Source organism: Leptinotarsa decemlineata, unplaced genomic scaffold (assembly GCF_025532065.1).
Source record: "Leptinotarsa decemlineata unplaced genomic scaffold, Ldec_3_MD MMD2_tig00000690_RagTag_RagTag, whole genome shotgun sequence".
Lineage (NCBI taxonomy): Eukaryota > Metazoa > Arthropoda > Insecta > Coleoptera > Chrysomelidae > Leptinotarsa > Leptinotarsa decemlineata.
In genome coordinates this window covers 295,645-318,357 of record NW_027412554.1, presented here as the reverse complement: position 1 = coordinate 318,357, position 22,713 = coordinate 295,645, and the positions used below count along the sequence as shown (strand labels likewise).

At 33.5% G+C, this 22,713-nt stretch overlaps 1 long non-coding RNA gene across 1 annotated transcript; it reads right to left on the bottom strand.

Moving 5' to 3' along the window:
* Nucleotides 1-318: 318 nt before the first annotated feature.
* On the bottom strand, nt 319-22,528 carry LOC141482100 (uncharacterized). Its single transcript, XR_012465340.1, has 3 exons — nt 22,337-22,528; nt 20,618-21,014; nt 319-1,043 (listed from the first exon to the last, which is right to left on the bottom strand). It is a non-coding gene; the product is annotated as an uncharacterized lncRNA (long non-coding RNA).
* Nucleotides 22,529-22,713: the final 185 nt, after the last annotated feature.

The window sequence follows — 22,713 nt, the reverse complement described above, 5'->3', positions numbered from 1 at the left end:
AGTATCGGCCGATTCCATCATATATCTATCTTATCCTGTCCTATCCTCTCCTATTCTACCTGCCAATACATCAGCCGAGCAGAGCTTTTTCGCGACTGGTTTTGGTGAAACTTCTTTTGAGTGTAAGAGTTTACAAACCTAAATAGAAGGAGGTTACAGGAATGTACGGTTGGCGTTGGTTGGTTTCCACGTTATGCCGTGGTCGTTTTTGGTTACAATCTCCAAACGTTTCAACTGCAACTGCAGCAGTCATCTTCAGTGGCGTGGTCGAAGAACTCTTCTATATTTTCACTTGATACGTCAAGAAGAGTACTTCGACCACGCCACTGAAGATGACTGCGCAGTAGCATATGAAACGTTTGGAGATTGTTACCAAAGAAGATCACGACAAAATCCGGAAACCAAACAAAACAGAAGTAAGTTGTTTTTTTTCTCACCGGATTTTGATTGCTTTAGGGTTCATAAAGAATCCCACGAGTTGTTAGGGAAAGGTCCATCACGGTATTACCGTGACAGGACTTTCTACGAGAGGGAGCTCGGTATCTCAAAGATTCTGTTGGTGACACTGATTGAGTCATACATTCTTTCGACACGGATATATACGCCTTAGACAGAACCATTTTTGGACCACCACCCGATAAGGAAATAATAGCACCACGAGTGATTCTGTTATTCCTACTACAAGGAAGCAGACATCCCAATTTGCTTACTATTACACAAATCAAGCTAACACACATTGTCAAGTTGATAGTAATTAGATTTGGAAGCGGAGATAGGGAAAAATCAAAGTCAATTTGTTTCTGGAAAAAAATGTTAAAAAAGAAATTTATCATTTGAAACAGTTTATAAAAATAAGAAATATTGAAACTGTTGATACAGAGTTGCAAAAACTATGAGTTGGTATCTAAAACAATTTCGAATCTGACTACAATATTTTTAATTTTAATTTCAGGTTCCAACTTTGAACTTGAACCCGCAGTCATAATGATCATTACTTACGTATACGGGATGCAATGTCGTCAATGAGTATTTCTTGAAAAAATCTGAAACAAAAAAAATGTGTTACTTGTTTAACAGTTAGCTGACGCCCTAGCTCACGAAACTACACCACATGATATTTTTCCTATTTATTTATTTAATTAGGAACAAAGGTTTCGAAAACTGACTTATTCAAATTAATCTCGGCTATTGGAAAATTACTGATAATTAAATTTTTTTGACCAAAATAATGGCAAACATGTTTTGATTATTTGTAAAAAATTGTCCGAGAAATGCGAATAACTGAAACGTGATTTAAAATAATCGTTTTCAAAGTGATAGTTGAAATTCTTGATATTTACAGAAAGTTTCGGTTGGAATTTTTCAAAAATGTAGAAAGTAATGTTACATTTCCAAACGAAGTATGAGTATTGAACAATAGCTTTCAAATGATATCGGCTAGTGAAAAAATATATGATTTGACATATTTTTTGAGTACATAAGAATGTATTCATCAGATTCGGTGATATTTATGAAATATAAAATTCTATAAAATATATAGCTAAGAATGTAAACCATTCACAAATGTTATGTTATATAAGAAACTAAATTAAATACTCATGGAAATTGTTGATTATCATTCTAACAGAAATGTTATTCAATTCTAATTATCTACTTAATAAATACCATCCAACTCAACTTTTCATCTGTACCGGTGATAAACTGACGTATACATATTATTTTGATGTCAAACCTAAAAATATCCTAGAAACTGTTTTTCAAAATCAGCAATGGTCTTTTTTTATTGAAATATTTTCTAGATGGTACACAATGAGTAATATATCCATTGGAAAATTTGCCAGAAAACGTAAACACTAAAAATGTTTTTTTCAAAGTAAATTTTTTTCAGTTATTCGCAAATTTTAACGAATTTTTCCTTAGTTATATTATTTCTCCTCCACTTATCAAGGTACGTTTTTCAACAAAAAAAATTTTTCAGCACATGGTTCACGAGATTATCGTACCGCCTTGGGGAGCCACGTTTATTCTTGATTTTCGTGGATTAAGTTTTCTAGCGATCCAATAGATGGCGTCTTTGTAAGGGGAGATGTCATCACATTCACTTTTACGCTTGTCTATTTTAGTACAGTTGATTGATTCAGCGTAGCACAACTGATGATACCTTGGCGGGTCAACACAGCGCTGTTTGGTGTTTGATCACGAGATCATCTAGTTGCCTTGGAGAGCCACGTTTATCCTTGATATTCGTGGAATGAGTCTTCAATCGACCCCATAGATAAGGTCTTCGTAGTGGGATATATCACCTATAAGATATATCCAGGAGGAGGGAATATTAAACTATAGATGTTGCTAGCTGGTTATTTCAAGAGCAAAAATATCTTAAGTTAAGCTCAGAACATATATTGGAATACTGAAACTACCAGAGAAATTGTAATCGTAGATGAATAACTGCAGTTGTTCAAAATGAAGCCGCTTACTTTTTATTGCTGTTAGTCAGTAACGTGAGCAGTCCTATTTTTTTCCATCTACAGATCAATATTAAACATATTATATGAAATAGATAATGAAAGATATAAATAATACGCAGAGCGGTAAAAATAGGATATTAGTTATTTCATAACACTACAACCGTATATTAATATAAATTATATAGATGCACGACAGATGATTACTAGATACCTATATCATCATTCATTTGCCATCTCGTTTATCGATTGAAAGTAATTATAATTTTTGCTTGATTCTTAGATTTTTACCATAAATAATTTGCTTTCACTAGGAATTAAAGGATAAATTCACCCGCTTGCAGGTGATACGGTTATTCTATATACAGCTGAAACTTGGACTGAATTGAAAACCATTATTCTAGATGATTTCAAAAATATTAGTCAGTGGTTTGTCAATAAATTTTTAGAATAATTTTTGTTAAAACCATGTCTTTCGTTCACTCCTTATGAAAATTCATTACCTAACTTAGGCCCTCTCAAAATTATCAATAATACACAAATTCTTGAAAGTGACTGTGTCAAATATTTTGAAATAATGATGGGACGATCAAATGAATTATATTGTTGAAAAAATTAGAAACCTTCTTCCAAACTTGTGAAACGACTTTCAAACATACATTTACTTGAGATTTTTTATTTTTCATTGATACAATCTCAGATGGGTTATGGAATTTTAAACTAGGGTGGTGTGAAAAGAATACATTAAAAAAAATTGAAATAATAGAAGTGCCTGTGCGAAAGTACCGATTCACATTAAATATGAATCGCTGGAGATTAAATTCATTTGGAAAAGCGTTCTCGGGAAGTTTATTTCACATAAACGCAGTTCTCCAAATGAAAAAGTTCTTGAATAGTGAAGTTCGAGGTGTACTGAGTTGAACCTCAAAACGATGAGCAGCCACAGTCCGTCGCGTATTGCTGATATGTAACGCTCTTGGTGGAATCAAATGTGCCAAGTCACATAAACACTTTCTTTGAAAGTATCTATAGAAAACAGACAAATTCACAACTTTTCTTCATGTTCCAGACCAGACTATCAAGGTTGCCAGTGATGTTCGTGTCTTCAATCAGGCGGATGGCTCTTTTCTGGATGGAATCTAGTGAATCGGAAATATTCAACTAAATTATTGTTTGAAGAAAGTAAAACTTATATAAAACTAAAATAACTGCAGAAATTAAATATCACAAATTAAATGGTCATACTTGGAGATTGGCTGTAAATCGAATTATCTAAAAAACAATTCGTTTAAGCAGTCTCAAATTACCTTCACTAAAGGTTGATGGACTGAGACCTATCAGAAAAAAACTTACTCCTATGGATAATACCATGAAGGCCGCATATCCGAATTTTGGATATGCGGTTGGTTACCTCGTTTACAGGCAGATGGGGTGATGACAAACTTGTTGTTTGTCGTTCGCTTCATCCTAGTTTGAGGAATGATACTTTGAGGGAATTCGATTTTCAATTATCGGAAATCATCGACTTTATATTGATGATAGACACTACCTTGCACTGACGAGTGGCCAAACAGCCCGAAACCGGTCTGATGATTGATAATTGAAAATCGATTTCGGCAGTTGTATCGCCAATAGCATATGCAGGACTTCAGCGAAGAATCCTGCACTGACACCTGTCGGATGTAATCCAACGCCCTTCGTGGTAATAGCCAGGGGAGTAGTTGTTTTATGATAGGTATCAGTTATTCTTTTGAATAACTGAAGGAAATAAAATTATTTTTTATATATAAAAAAATCTAATAATTAGATAATTGGAATTTCTAGAAAAAATTGAATGATCTTCTGAATAATCAAAATCAAATTATTTTCGAAATGTTCATACACATTATAGAATACCTGTATGAATTCTAGGTTTACTAATGTTCATGAAATAAGGAATGTTCTGATTTTTATTTTTGAGTTAACCTGACAACAAGTTCTCGTCGTAAGGTTCATATTTTAGTTTATATATAATAAGGTATGAATTTTTAAATATTATTATTTTTTCCATGAATAAACTTATATAATAATTATCGTTATTATTGAACTTGCCTGTTGCGCACTATATGAATGAAAAAAAAACTGTATAAAATATGTTTTTCCGTTAATCAGCTGTCGCCCCCATATGAATGACAACTCTCAGAAGAAAGTGTATAAAGTCCATTTAGAGATGAAATATGGCGATACTTATCATTTTGCCAAACTGCACTGATTTTCACAAAAATTTGGATTTTTAATGAATTCCACTCACCCTCTACTTCAAAGGTAATTTTGTCTCAGAGGTTCCTTTTCACCTGTGGGTGGATGACACCCCTTCTAGGACGTGAAACATTTTTCATTGAAAACAAGTCCGAGAATAGATAGAACGATAAATTCTAACTACTTTGTTTTGGTAACAATTTTTCTACTTATTCGCGAGCGAAAGTATCAATTTTTCAGACGATTTATCACGAATAAAGTAACAATATATTTCATAAAAAAAATCAATCATAGTGAAAAATAGCTCGTAAAAAATAAAAAGAATGGTGAGTTTATAGTGTCTGCAGACCCAACACAAACGGAATGAAAGCTTGCTGGAGGTTGTTTTTTTCTTTTTGAAGGTGGTTGACAATTTTTCATTGTCCAATATGATATAAATTGATTTGAAATCCCTGAAAGAATCTGTAAAAAATTAATGACAGCACTTACAATTGGAGTGGTAATTAGGACTAACATCATTTTCGTCATAACTCGCTTAGTTTTGATGCCAAGAACTTTATTAAACAGGTTTTTTTCAAGCACTTTACAGATAGTCCTGAGTTTCCTTAGAAAAGTGTATTGTGTTTTTGGTCACATCACATTAAAACCTTCAATTTTCGCATTTAACAAACAAGATTCAACCTTCAACAAGCTATCACTCCATTTGTATTGGGTCTACAAGCACTACAAACCCATTATTCTTCTTTTTTTTTTCGGTAAAATACCTACTTACTTTTTGAATCATTCGTATATTGGTTGAACAATCAACATTTTCACTTGCGAATGGTATTGATGTTCAGAAAAACCTTAAATTGGAAAAGTTTCTTAAACTTGGTCAATCCATTCATTCCCGGACATTTTTCACTCCGAGAAGGGGTGGCTTCCACCCCCGGAGTAAAAGCAAGGTCCAGAACAGGGTCAACTTTGCAGTAGAGGATGAATAGAACTTAAATAAAAATATTTATGAACATCGATGTTGTTTGCGGAAATTATATAAAAAAATATTGACTGGTCCAATAACATAATTTGCCTAACAAACTCAATACTTTTGATTATAATATTATATTCATATTATAAAGTTTCTGCATGACTTTCAAAGCTGATTATTTCAATATGAGTTATTTGCCACTAGCACTACTAACATTGTTGCAGTGTTGTTATAAAGCTATTAGTAAATACTTATAGATATATTCTAATTCTCCCTATCATTAGTCAATGTAGGTATTTTTATGAGTGATGTTGATTCATTATTGATGATTGGATTAACGGTATTTGCAATATGAGTGACTCGGTTGTTATGTAATAATTGTAAACATAGGAGCATGAATAGCGGATTATACATATCATTTGTTTTAAATGATCTGACTATTGCTACCTCGGAAATAATAAGATTTGAATGCTTGGTTAGATTAGATAAAAGTTGTCTATTTGGAAGGACAATAAAGATCTTTTTGCAAATTTTTGAGAGTTAGTATATTTGTTCAAATTCTAAATACGAATAATAATGTCTCAATTTTTCTGAGGCATCTTTCTGGCGGGAAATTGTCTGACCTGATACTGATGATGTGTTTTCCGAAGAGAAATGTAGATTGAATACATGTGTACCTGGCTGAATTCGTGGCTACTTAAATTGATGAAAAAACTAGATACTCGTATTGAAAAAGTTGATGGTGGAATCTAACGAACGAAACGTCGTATTTAAAATCAGTCCGTACCAGATTACAACAAACATTAAACTGTACAAAAATGTATTTTGTCTTATTTTTTTTAAGCTTGTCGCCCACTTGTCCGGCACAGCACAGCTCGGCCTGTCCCGTCAAAATACGGATAGGATTGAAACCATGAAAACGCTGGCCTCGCCGGCCAGCGCTTGCCAACATCAACTTGTCCAAAAGTTTCTGTCTTTCTGTTGTTTCCATCAGTTGACAGCGCAGTGTCAGACGGTACCTACGAAAATGGACGAGGAAAAATTGAGTTGCTTTTTAAGGCAGGCTCTAGAATATCTAGAAGTTCTGAAAATTTGCCTGGAGTCATTCGTAAATACTGGAAAAATTTCTCTTCGACTTCTTTCAGATCGTTAAAAAGATGATGAAACTCTCCCTGATTTGAACTCTTTTGATTAAAGGGATGGACGGACCCACATCCTCCTTTCATGTGACTATTTTCTTCAACATTCAATAATGCGGCCACTGTAATGACGACTTCTTCGTCAGAACTGCTAGTGATAGACATGTTTCTATCACCGCTCAATGTCAAGAGAAATTACCTTGAAATCGAACTAACAGCACCTTCAGTATGCTGTTTGTATCTAGACAAGTGGGCGATGTTATTGCCCGTCGCCATCAGGCGACGTACGCGCTGTGCTGTGCCGGACAAGTGAGCGACAAGCTTTATTCGGTATAGCTAAGAGACATAATGAATATCTCAAAAACAACCATTGATAGTCGCGTCTGAAAAAAGATTTTTATCTCACATTAGCAGCTTTCGCCAAATAACTTCCATGGGATAAAACTCTTAATTAGTGCATTTCGCTTCATACTTCTGATATACTTGCACATACAGGAGGAATCAATTCAGTCGAACGTCTTCCATATAACTGCCTCAGGTCCGTTATTCTTGAGCTCCAGGAAGTATAATTGTCAAAAGAAAGTGAGAAAAATTTAAATTGGTTTTCAAACCGTATTCTTCAAATATTTTAATCACAAACTGAGAGAATTTAATTCTCGCATTGATTCTATGGATCGTGAGATATTAGAAAAGAGGATCATAACCTGAAAAGTATAAACTGTCAAAGTTTTGCAATTTTACAAAACCCCTTTTTGAACTATATCAACTAGTATGAACAACTTTGATCTGCTAAATTTATTGGAATGATCTATCCGTTGAAAAAAGAGCCGGAAAGCCCGCTGATGAGAGACGTCACGGTGTTTAGGAGTTATCAAAATCAACCCCGTAAACACGGGCTGATTTATGAAATGCTAGATATCTTCCATTTACGGCGCGAATGCGATGGCGCTTAGTTCATGGAAAATCTGACTAAGATAATTAATTCACGTATTCTCGTGACATCTGAATTACTCTTACCTACCTGTTTTTCTCATTAACTTTTTCCAGGTGGCTAGTGATAATCCTGTAACACCCACTTAGTACACTTAGATATCGAAATCGCAACATCTCGATAATTCTCGCGTAAGGCACGGCAGGAAGCGGGAAGTATTTGATAGAATGCTATAATGAGGCTCTGTTGGGCAGAGAGTCACCCGTTAACACCAGCGGGACACCTCCCATCGGCCTGTCGTGGGTGTATGAGGTGGCGCTTTACCCTGTGAGCGTTCATAATATTGAAGAATCATCTTGCTGATCCCCACCTTTTCTTTTCCAACCCTTTTCCTTTCCCCTACCGACTCCCGATTGTGAGAAATGTAAATATTGTATATATACTCTGTACATTAGACCTTAGATTTACTATTGAGAAATAGGCAATAAAGAATTTTGATTCAATTTTCCCAACCCCAAACCGTTAATTCAACACCTCGACACGTGTTGCGATCACCAAGTGATCCTTTTGAAGAGGATCACTTGGTGTATTTCATTGTCAAAATTTTGATTTTTTTGTGTAAATAATATGAGTAACATATCAGAAGTTTACATCAAATGTTGAGACGTTGATTTACAAAATTTACGAATATTGTCAGTAATAAATATACCTAACAATATTATTAGACATTGGGATATATAAGTTACCTCCCTAAGCAATATAATATTCATTACTATACCAAAGGTTCCAAACAATGCATCACAAGTTAATATGATTTGGTCCAAAAGCGTGTTGTTCATTCTGGAGATTGAGAACATTTGTACGAGTATTGAATGATACTTTCTTAATGTATGACTACATAGCCAAGTTGTTTTTGAACCAATGTGTCATTGCAGTACTGGTTATTTTCGCTTTCGAGGATGAAAACAAAAAATGCTTGATGATGATAGGTACCATTTTCAGACACTACTTCTGCACTCTGGTTATCACAAAATATCAAAGGAGTTTCTGTTTCTAGTTTGAATTCATAAACTTTTTTTTTAATTACAGAACTTTTCGACAACTTGATGCTAAAGTAAGTTTTACAATTCCATGTGATAGAAACCTTATCCAGCCTGGTGTGGAAAAGTATTTAAAATAGATAAATTTTACGCTAGAGGTTTCAAATTCTATATATGAATATGAAGATGTTAAAGATTTGGTTTCTGTCTGGACCGAGTTTCTTCCGGGGATGTTGACGGTTGAGTTGGCGGGAGTGACTTGTTCCAACACTCATTCAATCAACCGCTAGGTGAAAGGGTAGTTTGAGCAGGATGATCGATTTTCATTGTCTCGTGTTAATCCCACGTTAGAGGTGAAACCTCATTAGTCCTTAGCTCGCACAAGTTTCGACTTTTGAGGGTCGGAATAGCTACTTCCCAATATTCTGTTGAGAAGTCTAATTCAGCTATTATACATATATATACCTTTCTCGGCAATTGTTCTACAGAATCTTCCAGCTACTGATGTATAAAAGACTGATGTTCGGAGTTTCATGACAGATTTTCAGAGAGTGTTGGAAAAAGATCGTTTGTATAGATAATTTTTATTTTTTCCAGTGTTTCTCTCTGCATATAAGATTTGAAGTCCTCGAAAGATTCCTGCACCTGGTGCAGGAAAGGATACCAGATACCAAGATACCAGAAAGTTCATTATTTGTTCAATAAATGAAAAGTAGAAAGATAAAAAGTGTTTTCCCAAAAAATCAATCTTTCCCAAAAATATTCCCTTTTCAATTTAAATAAGTTCATACATTTTCCGGTAGCAACCAAAACTTTTTTGTTAAACATTTCACAAACAACCGTTGCATTAAAATGCATTTGTGTGCATTTTCAATGATTAGGACTAACACTCAATAGATGTGTTGGAAGATTTGGAACAAACCGGACGTATTCACAACTCTTTTTCTATTATACATCAACGATCTATTGGACAGCAGACTTGTAACTTCTCAATTTTTTTTTTCAGAAAGGACACTTCAAAGTCTATCAGAATCACCTCTATTTATGTTATGTGATTTATTGTAGTTTTCCTATTATGCATTTTTCGGAGTTTATGAGAATTTTCTGACGAACCCGTTCAAGAATATTTTAGTATTTTTCGAGAAAAGTTTTCTTCGGTATTTACTGTTATGATCCTTTCACATTGTTTGCATTGTTTCATGCATAAAATAATTAGCTATCTGGAATAACAGTAAAGTAGGAAAATTGTCATCGAAATTCAAAGTTCGAGCATATTTGATATGATTTCGAAGGTTCGACGTCATTGTCATATTGTACAATATCATTTATAATTATATTAGTTGTAGAGTCTCATTTCGTTACAGTTCGTAATTGAGGGATATTAAGTGAAACTAAAACTCTTCAACAAAACACTTTGAGTTGAACTCACGATCAAAAACACATATTAATCCTTATGCACAGATTTGATTTTTATAATTTTTCAAAAAATTGTTTATTTTTATTTATTATTTGCTTTTATACAAAACAACTTATTTTTGGTAAATATATTTTTTTGCGACATATCTCAAAGAAGTCTCTTTGTATTCAAAATATATATAAATATGAAAAATTATATGTTCAAATTTATAAATATTCGAGGTGGAATAGATTCTACCAGATCCTTTACGTATATTTTGTGATGTTATTCGAGTTGTACCCAAGACATCGGGTTCACCAAACTTTCATTCATGGTGGTCTAAGGCTATCTTACGAATTTATTTATGAGCTATTAATTCAACGATGTTATATTAACCTTAGTATTAGGAATCAATTTCTAAATTTCATAGCTACAAAATGAATGAAACATTTTTTTGTTTCACATCAATTAGTTCCACAATATTTTGAAATAATCCTCTAACTTCACACTAAAAGGTAGTGAGATGAAGTAGATGAGTTAAATTTTTTTTTTAATTCGAATAATTAAAGATTGTGTGATTTAGGTCAACAGTAAATCGTGGATCTGAAGAGTTATAAGATGTTATGTGAAATTTCAATGTTTTCAAGTTACAAATTATTGTGGGATTTTGACTAAACTACAAAACCTCAACACCTATTCCACTATACAACAATTTCTTCAAGCGTATCTGATACAACAAAGTTGAATATTTCAAAAATGATTTCAATAGAGGTGTGTTCAATAAATTTTCAGTTCATTTTCTTGAGATAACTCTCTATCAGACATTAGACTTGCACCCTAAATAAAATATTTAAACACGCGCCTCTGAACCTCTCTACCCGCCTAATTTCTCACAGGTTATTCGCCGCTGAGGACGGCTGACCTTGAGAGGCCAACCCCACCTGACCGGCTCGCTTCGATGCTCACATGTCAATTAATTATAAAATTATTATGTATACTTATTCAAGACTGAGGTATCTTATACCTTTTGTAATGTATATGTACGTATGAGTAAAAGGTAGCCGTATAGCTGTTATAAGAGTATGGCGTATCAATTTTTTGTTCGATGAACTAACTACTGTAATATGATACAAGCAAATCCCTTCCACAGGTAGTTATTCTTGGTCTGACACTTCACATACAAGCGTGAATCTACGAATGACTACACATAATTTGTGTGGAGTTGTTATTATTGCGATACAGCTTATTGGCTAGAATATCAGGTTTATGAAGCACACTCCTTAAGACTGATACTAAGACTATAACTGAGACTATGCCTGAGAACTATGCCTAGAAAGTTGGCCAACATTCAACTGAGAGCGATGATCCAATTTTCTACCACAGTATGAGAAATTAAACTCTATAAGTAAAATTCTCCAAAAATGAATCAAATCATATTGAATCTATTGAAGTGAGTTATTACCTCACTTCGAATCCTAATTTCTTTTGAAATATCGTGATTTGTTGAATGTTAGAGGTTTGAATCTCCCTAGTCTGAAAATAAGAGTAGAAAAATGAATACATACCAGTAACATTTTGTTTTTATAATACTTTACTCATTCATTTATTATCTTTTGGAAGAGTCAAATCTAATGATGATTTTAGACAATTGAAATTCAAATCACTGTTGCTCACCAGTGAACATTGTCTACAGTGATAAAATGATAAAATATAACTGTGACTAAATTGAAAGGAGTATATTTTCAAAAGAGAATAATTTTTGGCAAAGAAAAGTTTTGGCTTTCTACTTCTCCATCTTTATAGAAAAAATGTGGAAATCTTTCGAAGAATGGAAGAAAGCAATCATTTCAAAAAAATGAACTCTATACAAACATGTGTAGATCATGCAAAGAATTGACTTTCAGACACAAACTTTCATATAAAAATTGAATTACACGAAAGGAAAATACTTTCGAAACTACTGCTTTTTTATGAATACTGAATTATAACACTTTTCTCTATTCGGTTTGTATTCCAGGCATTAGTTATGGAATTGAATCAGATATAATTCACAGATGAAAATGTCCTCCTATAAGGACATTTTCAAACTTATACATTAAATCAAACTTATACATTGAACATTTAATGTATAAGTTTGAAAAACATTTAATGTATAAGTTTGAAAATGTCTTTATAGGACGAAACTGCAGTAACGTTAGTTACAAATAAAAGTGGTAAAAAAGTTTCAATTCTCTTTTCTCATTATGATTTCCTTCCACATAGTAACAATGGCTACATTCATCAATTTAAATCTCAAGTTTGTACTTGGTGTATTTCAAAATGCACAATGACGTATATCCGGGCATGGCATAAAACCTAGACGGATCTAGACCATATATGCTGTGAAAATTGTTCCAAAAGTTTTCAAAAATATCCACAAAGAGTAAAATGTCCATCTTTATTTGCCAAATAATTTCGATTTCAAATGAATGCCACACATTTTGCGCACGATCCTTACTCTTCCTGAGAGATGTTGCAATCGTCACTCAGATGTCGAAATTATTTTATCAGATTGTGCAAATTGGACTCATGAAACGACAGAAATCAAAAAATCTCAACTTGATGTCCGTCTCATTATAGTACTTCGTAATGCAATTCTTATTGATTGGCGAAAGAGATACCTACACGTTCTCGTGTAGGTATTCTTCATATTTTCTCGAATTGTGGAAAACGAATGAAACCACGAACGATTTTTTGTACAAAAAGTTACACGTTTCATTCCATCATTAAGGCTGCCTGTTTCATTCATCCATAGAACCAATCCAATCCTCGATTTCTATCGAAAAAGATATGCTATTATCGTAGAACTGATTTGATATTTTCAGGGTTTATTCAATTTGGATTTGGTCAAACTGTTAAAAAAGGTTATGTACCTAATAGGTATAATACGTATTTCATACATTACAATTTTTGTTCATATGTCATGCTGGTACCGTCTAACCAAATGTCTCACATTGTCTGATGATAATTTGATCAATTTCAGAATATATACATTAACCTATATATCATCAAGCTTACCTAAACTGTATGTTGTATGTAAAGTCATACTGCAAAAGATGTGACACGAAAGAAAGTTTATACTCATTTCAATACTGGCATTCATTCTTTGTGTAATTATTCGAGTACTTTCCATATGATGCTTCAATTCAATACATTTCAATACATATGTTGAAAAGTACACTATAAGAAAATTTGACTTCACTTCCAGCGTGGTTTTCATAATTTCAACAATACTTTTGTTTGAAGGTGATTTACAATGTTTCATGATGAATTTCATTAGTTCGGACTTCCATTGTCTAATAATAAATAAAATGATTTAAAATCCATAAAGGAACAAATACAAATTAAAAGTTAAAAAAATAGCTGAAAGTAACAATTATATTACGGTAGTAGTAGTAGTAGTAGTACAATAGTACAGTATTACGTAAGTATATTAGGTACAGATGTTTCCCACTAAGTGGGAAACATCTGTATACCAAAAACTCACTCACACGGGACAGTATCTGAACCACGAATCAATCGACTAAAAGACGAATCATCAAGACTCTATTAGACCATGCTTTCGGACTCTGTAATATGAAGGAAGGTCTCAAGAAGGAACTAGACATCATCAAAAATGATCTTCAACGGAATGGCTACTCCAAAGCGATGATGGAACAGACTTTGGCAAAAAGACAGCAAGATGAGCCTCGCAAGGAAGAGAAAACGTTACAACCAGTGCTTGCACTTCCCTACATCAGAGGATTATCGGAAAGGATGAGAAGAACTGGGTCCAAGTACAACATCAGAACCTGCTTCAGAACCGGAAACACTATCCGTAGCAACCTCAGGAAAACCAGGCCACCTAAGACGGACTGCGATTCCAAATATTGCATTTACCCTGTGAGTGCGGAAAATCATATATCGGTGAAACTAAGAGCCCATTGAACATTCGCATTGCCGAGTACAAGAAAATCAGTAATAGCAGAGCATGTTTGGTCCCATCAACATAACATCGAGTGGTCCCATCATACACATGGGGAACACTGGTTCAGGAGGAAATTCAAAGAAGTCGCATACATGTTGTCTAACAAAGTATTCAGCCAAGCTAGCGTAAAGATACACAACATATGGAAACCCATAATCAAACGAAAAATGACCAACTTCCGCCAAACGGTCATCTCCCACTAAACCAGTGAAGCGGAAAGAGGAGATAAGTGAAAGTACCCGAATGACCCATTAATAGTTATCTCTCGGAGGAATTAGTCCAGTCATCACCCGAAGACGATTGTGGATATTAACAATCGAAACGTAATGAAGTAACTTGGTTTGGAATCTCTTAATTTTTTTTATTTTTGTTTAATTGTTCAATTTTTCACTTGTATTTTATTTCACTGTAATTTTACCGCAGGGTTTTGTTGCTTATTATAATTGTTACTTTCAGCTATTCTTTTCAATTTTTAATTTGTGTTGGTTTTTTTAGGGATTTCAAATCATTTTATATATTATTAGGTAAACAATGGAAGTCCGAACTAATGCAATTCAACAATACTTGTATATACTGTTGTATGCAATTTCTTAACAATGTTGTTAACAACATTCTGCTCCAGCACTGTTTTTACTCTTATATTACTTTAGTCTCCTTGTATAAATTTTTTTCAACAAACTCCACCTTAGCATTGTTCTTATAGTGTTGACAACATTTTTCCATCGAACAATCACTAAGAATCATTATTATAACTGTAGAAGGCAGTAAATTAAAAAAATACTAACATCGAATAAGTCATTCGGCAATTATTTCAGACAATGGTGTTGGGAGAATTCAAGATGCGAGTAGACTGCCAAGTGGCAAAGGATAATGTGAATAGGTTTAAATATATGACCAGTGGTGTTATACCTCATAGAAAAAAAGCAACATATGATTACTTTCTTTTTCACTTTTGAATTGGGATTGGAGCTGAAAAGTATAACGAGGTTCCATGAGAGGTTTGAGATGAAGCAGTGAAGTTATCAAAAAATATTTATATACCTATGTATACACGCCATTTTTAGCTGACCCCACTATTGTTATCTCGGAAACGGTAAAACCTATAAGATCGGTTGAATTGGACAACAGTTTCCTATTTTGGGGAACTCGATTTGGGAATTGATACAAAAAATGTGAGAATCTTCCAAAGAAAGGAAGGAAGCAATTAATTATAAAAGAAGTAACTCTATACATAGATTATATGTAGATCACGCAAAGAAGTAACTTTCAGACACAAACTGAAAGAAAAAGCCATCCTGAAACAGCTACTTCCATGTAAACATTGACTGACACGAAAGAAGAAAAATTCTGTTGAAACATATATTTTTATGTGAATATTGAATTATAGAAAAAACACTTTTCTCTACTCAGTTTGTATTCCAAACATTCGTTATGGAATTGAATCAGAAATAATTCATAAAAACTTTCTTTCCCAAAAATATAACCTTTTCAAATTAAACTAGGATGATCTCTTTTCACATCGAGAATATCTGTGGTATTTTTTTAATTATTTGCCAAAAACTGAAAAAGGAAAAATTTCACATACATCACAGTCATCCTCATAATATACTATATTGGTGAGGAATCCTGTGAATGCTATCTGATTCAATTCCATAAAGAATGCTTGGAGTATAAACTGTATAGGACAATATATTTTTTTGAATCAATTGCTTCCTTCCTTTCTTTGAAAGATTCCCACATTTTTTGTATATGATGGATAAGTAAAAGCCAACATCTTTCTTTCCCAAAAATACATATCCTACTTTTGGTAAATAACAACATGTACTTAAAAATTGAATAGTGAAGTTACTGACGCGGTCGAAAATCTTCAAATTTGGCATCCTGTTTATATAGAAAGAATAGCATTCTTAGCAGGTAGCTCCGCTTTGTCGTATTAAGAGGAGTTCCATGTTGTTCTGAACCGGTTTACGAATTGGGATAGGAAGAAAAAAGGTGCGACTATTGACACCTGAAATGAAGAGTCAACATTAAATTCCGTGAAGAGAATACCGTATAAAAAACTAGTGAGTGAACAATAAACCAGTCTATCTACCTACCGACACAATGCGACTTGTTAAGCAAATATCAGACGAGTAGAAGACAGAAAATAAACATTATCATGCTATCATGCACAAATGGAAGATAGTTACTTACCTAAAATTCAGAGACATGTGTTCTTAATAATTACGCTACGATTGTAAATGAAAAATACGAGGAAAGGATTTTGAAAAAAGTTATTTGGGTTGGGAAAAGAGAACTGTGAGTTTCGCTGACAGCCATAAAAATGATATGAAGTCAGTTGTATACACAGTGGTCAAACTTTTGTACAAGAAAAAGACTTTTTTATAATACCTACTAATGTCAAATTCATTTTCCTTGTGTCACATTTTCGCGGCTCAATTCACAATAGGGAAGTTCTAATTTTTATTTGAATTATCATTTTGATACTTTTTGCATTCACAACAACTGTCACCACTAAAAGCGACAGTCAACAGTTTGAGATCACCAGCGCAGGGTCACAATCAATATGTTCGAAGATATCGGTTCCATTATCAAATAATACAGGTTTAGGAAAGAAATATTTTGGCTTTCTACTTCTCCATCTTTATAGAAAAAATGTGGGAAACTTCTAATGAAAGGAAGATAGAAAGTAATCTATCTTGAAAACCCTCATGAAACTACATGTTTCTTTATCTGCTGAATTGTTTTCGAAATATGAAGAATTGGTATATTTGGTAAAATAACTGATTTCAGAAGGTGCACATTCTTATTCAGTTATATCTAATGTCTTTTTATTTTAGTGCGACCACCAGCACCATTAATCATGATTATAGAAATATGTTATTTATCAAAATTTTGAATGACGTAAATATAGTATTTCATATTGGACTATCCAAATTCGAGTCTTAACATGGGGATCTCGTGAACGCTATTGGAGGATACTGAAAAATTGAATATAACTTTTTTGGTTCTGGAGAACGGAAATTATCGAAAATATTTTTTGTTGTATCTTCCTCATTAACAGAAAAAGTAGAAATCTGCCATTGCACTTCATCAGAATATTATCATATGGACATGTATTTTTGTAGCAGTATTTGCGTTGTTGAAATTCATTTAATATCGCAAAGTGAAGTTTTTCTGATATTTTCGAGAGTTTCGGTAGGTAGTTTTAATATCAGGAAATAATTTTATTTTTATTCCTTCCCTCATATTCGCTACAATGAAAGCCATTCTCACTCACTATTTTACCATAGTTGATTCGCAAAAACTCCACCAAGTATCTGAAATGTTAAGACATAATATACAAGCTTTCTCTCATTACAACCCCTGGAAGTTCAAGAAAACCCGAACTCTCCTGTCAAGCTTCCATTTCAGTTCTCAGTAAATCGGTAGTATAAACAGTTACGAATTACTGTTAAATAATAATGAGCCGGTACTGACTTCAGATATCGAGATAATAAAAGTATCCTCACTATGAGGTCGACTGAAAATAAAAACCTTGCTTGTCGAAGATGAACAATAGGTGATTTCCTGCATAGAAAAGCTTCGACATCGATCGTTTTGGGCTCTGGTTTGATATAGTTGCAGTGAAAGCTGCAAAAAAACCATTTATCATTCGGCGGTCAATATGAAAACTCAGCTTTGACAATGAGCACAACCATCGTGATGCCATTTGTTTTTCTTGGATAATTTTAAGTTTTCTGTCGATCCTATGAATGGTGTCGTCGTAATGTGAATTCTTTCCGCTTATTTATAGTCAGGTTCGTCCTTCAAGGGCAGTTGGGTCAACAAAGCATTCGCCTAGCATCATTAATGAAACCTATGGCGTGTATGGTGTTTGATCATAGATGATTTTGTTTTTAGATACCAACAAAACCAGATATTATGGTTCATTTCACAGGATATTCGGAACTTAGAACGTGTCAAAACGTATATTAATGGTTTCTGGAATATGCTACCTCTATGGAATCTCATATGAATTTCAAACTAGAAAAGATGAATTCATATACAATGTTGTCAGTAATACTCATTTCTTTAAACAATAATTCGTATTTTTTATAATTAATTGATTCCCGAATAAAAACCATGAAAGAGCCAAAATGGTTGTTTTACGATGTGGGAAAACCTCAACAGAAATATTTTAAAGGTTTTGAGATAACTACACATTTCCGATTATTTTCGGAATCAGATGTGATACATAAAGAGGGTAAGAATGACCTACATTCGAGCCATAACGATAAAAAAAATTCATTTAATAACCTTCAAATTGTCGAAACTTGCGGGAATATCAGAAACACTTTGATTTCACTATATTTTGTGAACATTTCCTATCAAAATATTGCTACAGAATTATTGGTCCTTATTTAAAATTCCAAAGTTGAGAGTGGCCCAAGTCGGGTGACACCCTGTATAAAAATTCTATGATCATATTCTGATAGTTGACAAAGTGTAAACAAATTTTCAATATTTTTGCGAATAACGGAAATACAGCAAAAAATTTGATTTCGAAATAAGGAACTATAACTCTTCTCGGGACTCACGAGTTTCACCAACCATCTCCAGTTGAAATATTCTCTTGTTGGCGCCAACTTTGTTTCACAGAGTATAAATATATTTTTGTTGGATTTTTTCTACACAAGAGGTTCCAATTCTACGTACCAAATCCAGTTTGAACGGTTTCGTGTAGAACGGATTTTTAGGCAATGGAAACATTTATGATTTTAACGGTTACATGATAATTTCAATTATGAAATTACTTCAGAGTATATCAAATTCTCCTGGCTAATAAGATGCTGAAACGTTATAACAAGACTCTCATTAAGTACCTATGACGGTAGTAAAATAATTTTTGTCTTGATCTTGACTTCTCACATACTTAACATTTCTAGTAAGAATAAAAATCACCAACTGAATGAATATTGAATTAAAAAAAATATGTTTCCGGTTTTCATGAAATGTACGCTGATATCCCAAGGATATTGAATTGAAAAGTTTTATGTAGTTTTCAAAAGATATATCGAATACTGTTTCGAAATAAGTTATGGAAGGCTGCAACAAAGTACCCACTTCGTATAAGGTGAAGAATGCGATGTAGTAATGGTGATACTAATAATTAGGGCCACATACCCACAAAGATCCTATGAACTGCAATCGCAGCCTGTTAGGCTCTACCCTAGCCACGTGATGGGTATAAAAATTGCTGACTCTAGTTGTAGGGTTTATCGCGAGGTGCCTGAGATCATTAGGCATTTTCATTTTTAGCATATAGGATCTAAGTCTCCACCCACCGGCGTAACGCTGTCCTAGAAATTGCTAGAAATTGTATATTATCATTGGTACTTTTACGACATCAATGAGACTCGGGGGTCTCACACTCGAAAGGTTATTGAATATATTGTGAGTAATGAGAGAAATATCATTTATAGAAAGTTTTTATTTCGGTTTTTTCAAATCCTAGTTCATTCATTCGTTCGTTTATTGCATGTGATTATCTCACCTGGAGTGTAACATAATGGCATCAGTAAGCCCTTCGTGAATAGTAAGGCGATCAGATTGATATGTATTGATAGGTAATTATATACCTTTAGTAAAATTAATACATGGTAATATATATATAACACTTTACAATTATTGTAAGACGGCAACATCCAGCATTTTCAGTTTGGAAATTCACTTCAAATATTAATAAGAACTGAATATTCGAACAGAGAAACATTTTTTTTAAACGGAGATTTGTACCTTTTATAATATGCCCCTTAATGTAATAAAGAAAAGTTGTCCCTTCTTATTGGGATACCAATGACATTCTTTAGGTTTTATTTTGTATTTTATTTTGTCATTACAGCGATTAAAATATGACCGTGATAATAGTAATAAATAACTAACACCAACAAATGGCCTTCCTCTCTTAGGTTTTCTGTTGATGTGTTTACAATATGTACATAAAATATGATATAAAGTGTTTAGTTGCGTTATGTTATTTAAGATGTTCAAGAGATAAAACTTAATCGACGTTTTCTGAAAATTTTCTCTCATCCACTATGAATTTCTGATTATATAATTCTAGTATTTTTGATGATTCTATTTTGGACACGAATAAACATTGGATATTTTGCTAAACCTGTCCCTGGATCTAGCTTCTCCTAGACATTGTATCGCCCACCTCAGACATGGATGCTAATTCAAGATATAATCAACGGTTTTGTCTATAACAATGTCTGTTTCAAAAGTTAACTTGACGGTTTGTCGATTGATTAATAATGAATAATTCTAACAGAATTTATAAAGATCCTTGGTGATTCAAATGGTGAATTATTATTGTGTTGTGTCATTAACTTCAGGGAATATGTGAGTAGGTATATACATGAGATTAAGATATATTGTGAAAAAACTTACTCTGTCGATGAAAGATCGTCGAGTAACAGCCTAACCAATCGCTATGAGGAATTGTCCACTCTCACATATAAAACTGCGTTTCGTTGGCCATTTCCAATTTACTCGACACACAATTTTTTTTCGAAAGTCAAAATGTGAACCGGTAGCCGGCAAACGGCAGAACTTGCAGACTGGTCGCAGACGAAGCACTGGCCAGTGAAGCGACACCAGTATCCTTCGCACTCGAACAACAGGTGAGGCTGGAGGGGGCCCGACGAAGGCAAAAAGTCACTGTTAGAACAGGAAACCGGTCCTCTTCTGCTTTGTATGCTCTCTGTCTGAAGGTTCGACTTTTTCTATTTTTTACTCCTTCATCATGTAGTGGCGGAGGAACCAAGAGGGTTTTGCGCGGGAAATGCTAGAAAAATATTACTTCAGTTATTACCAGCAAGAATTCAAGTAAATTTTCATTGAACGAAATAGAATTTTCAAAGTTTGTATGATGAAGAATTCTGACACGGCAACAAAAATAAAAAATCATTGAATTCAAATTATTGAAAACACTTTTCCAATGCCATAACAAAATTACGGTCTCTCGACGCGCGTTACGCTGAAATTTAATTCAAACTTTTACTAGGTATCGTATTGACCTGGATTTTATTATACAGGAAAACCTTAAGTATATAGTTATTCTCCTCGTGAATGTTACATATAAATAAAATAAAAAATCTACATACCTAACAGCTACCAGTTCATTTCAAATTGAAAGTTTTTAAAAATAATCAAATTGTTTTGATATACAGCGAGTTCAGCGTGTTTTAGACTTATTGTTTCAGTTTATTGGTAACTTGTAATATTTTAGTTATTTCAGGAAATAGAATATGGTGAAGAAACTGTAGACCAATCGAAACTCGTTTCTGTTTTGAGTTTCATGAAAATTGAAGTTTTCACAATTTTCTCAATGTGACATCAACTCTGGCTATTGTTTCAAGACTAGGAAGTCAATGATCTGAAAAACCTTGGCATTTTATTTCTAGACTCACTGTGAACAGGATTGTCAAAAGTATTAATGAAAGATGTTTCAGAAATTGAATTATATGGAAAATATATCATTTCCATTCCCTTTTGAATTTATATTATTTGGTAAGGTACATGATAATTACTATGGTAAAAGATTGAAAACTCCAAATGAAATTTGGTTGCATCAAGAGTGCACCAGCGTACGCGATTTTGATTCGGAGGGGAATTGGTTGTTACTTCTACATAAATATATAAAAAGTAGAAGTTTACCAAATTAAAAGTGGCAATATTTTCGAAGGGTCAGTGTGACAGGTGTGTTTTGAACGTCATATATAATATGAAATTACTGATAATAACGAACTGAAATAGCTTTTTATGTATCAGGGATATAAAAACTGTCTATTCTTGTCAAGTCTGCAAGTTGATAACCAAACCCAGCCGAAGTTATAGCAAGTAGGTGAGACAATAGACAGTTTTTTTTGCCAAGATGAATTAATATTTTTTGTCGACCTCTATATACCTTTATGAAAATATAAGTCCTCAGTTGTTTGCTACTCTCGGCTACGCCCCGCCCTTCGAACTGCAGGCCCGATTATATTTTTAATGAATTTAAACAAATTATACTCTGATGTGTAACAAGTGCTTATTTAGATTATACTTGATAATAATGCCTGCTGTCGAAGAAGATGCAAAAGACAAGTTTTGATTTTGGATACCTACTTGTTAATTCAACAGATGCAGGTGCAGCAGCAGCACTATTTTCAAAACTTTTGTCTTGGAATGCTTTCTGAAACCTTTTTTTTTTATTGGAAATCGAATCATAAATGTAAACCTCAGCGACTGTTGAGGTTTCCCATCCTCCGTGGTATTTTACGGACAGGATATTTGCGCCGATATTAACTGCAATTGTTACAAAATGTGTCAAAACGTTTCAAAATGTGTCAAAAATTAGTAAGTGAAATGTCATTTTTTGTAGTCGGGAGGGGGATCATCACCCAGCATCAGGATGACTGGATTATGATCTGAGTCAAGTTCCGAGAAAGTGTACACTTCACAGGACATGGAGACGTTCCTGAGCAGTGCGATATCAAGCACAT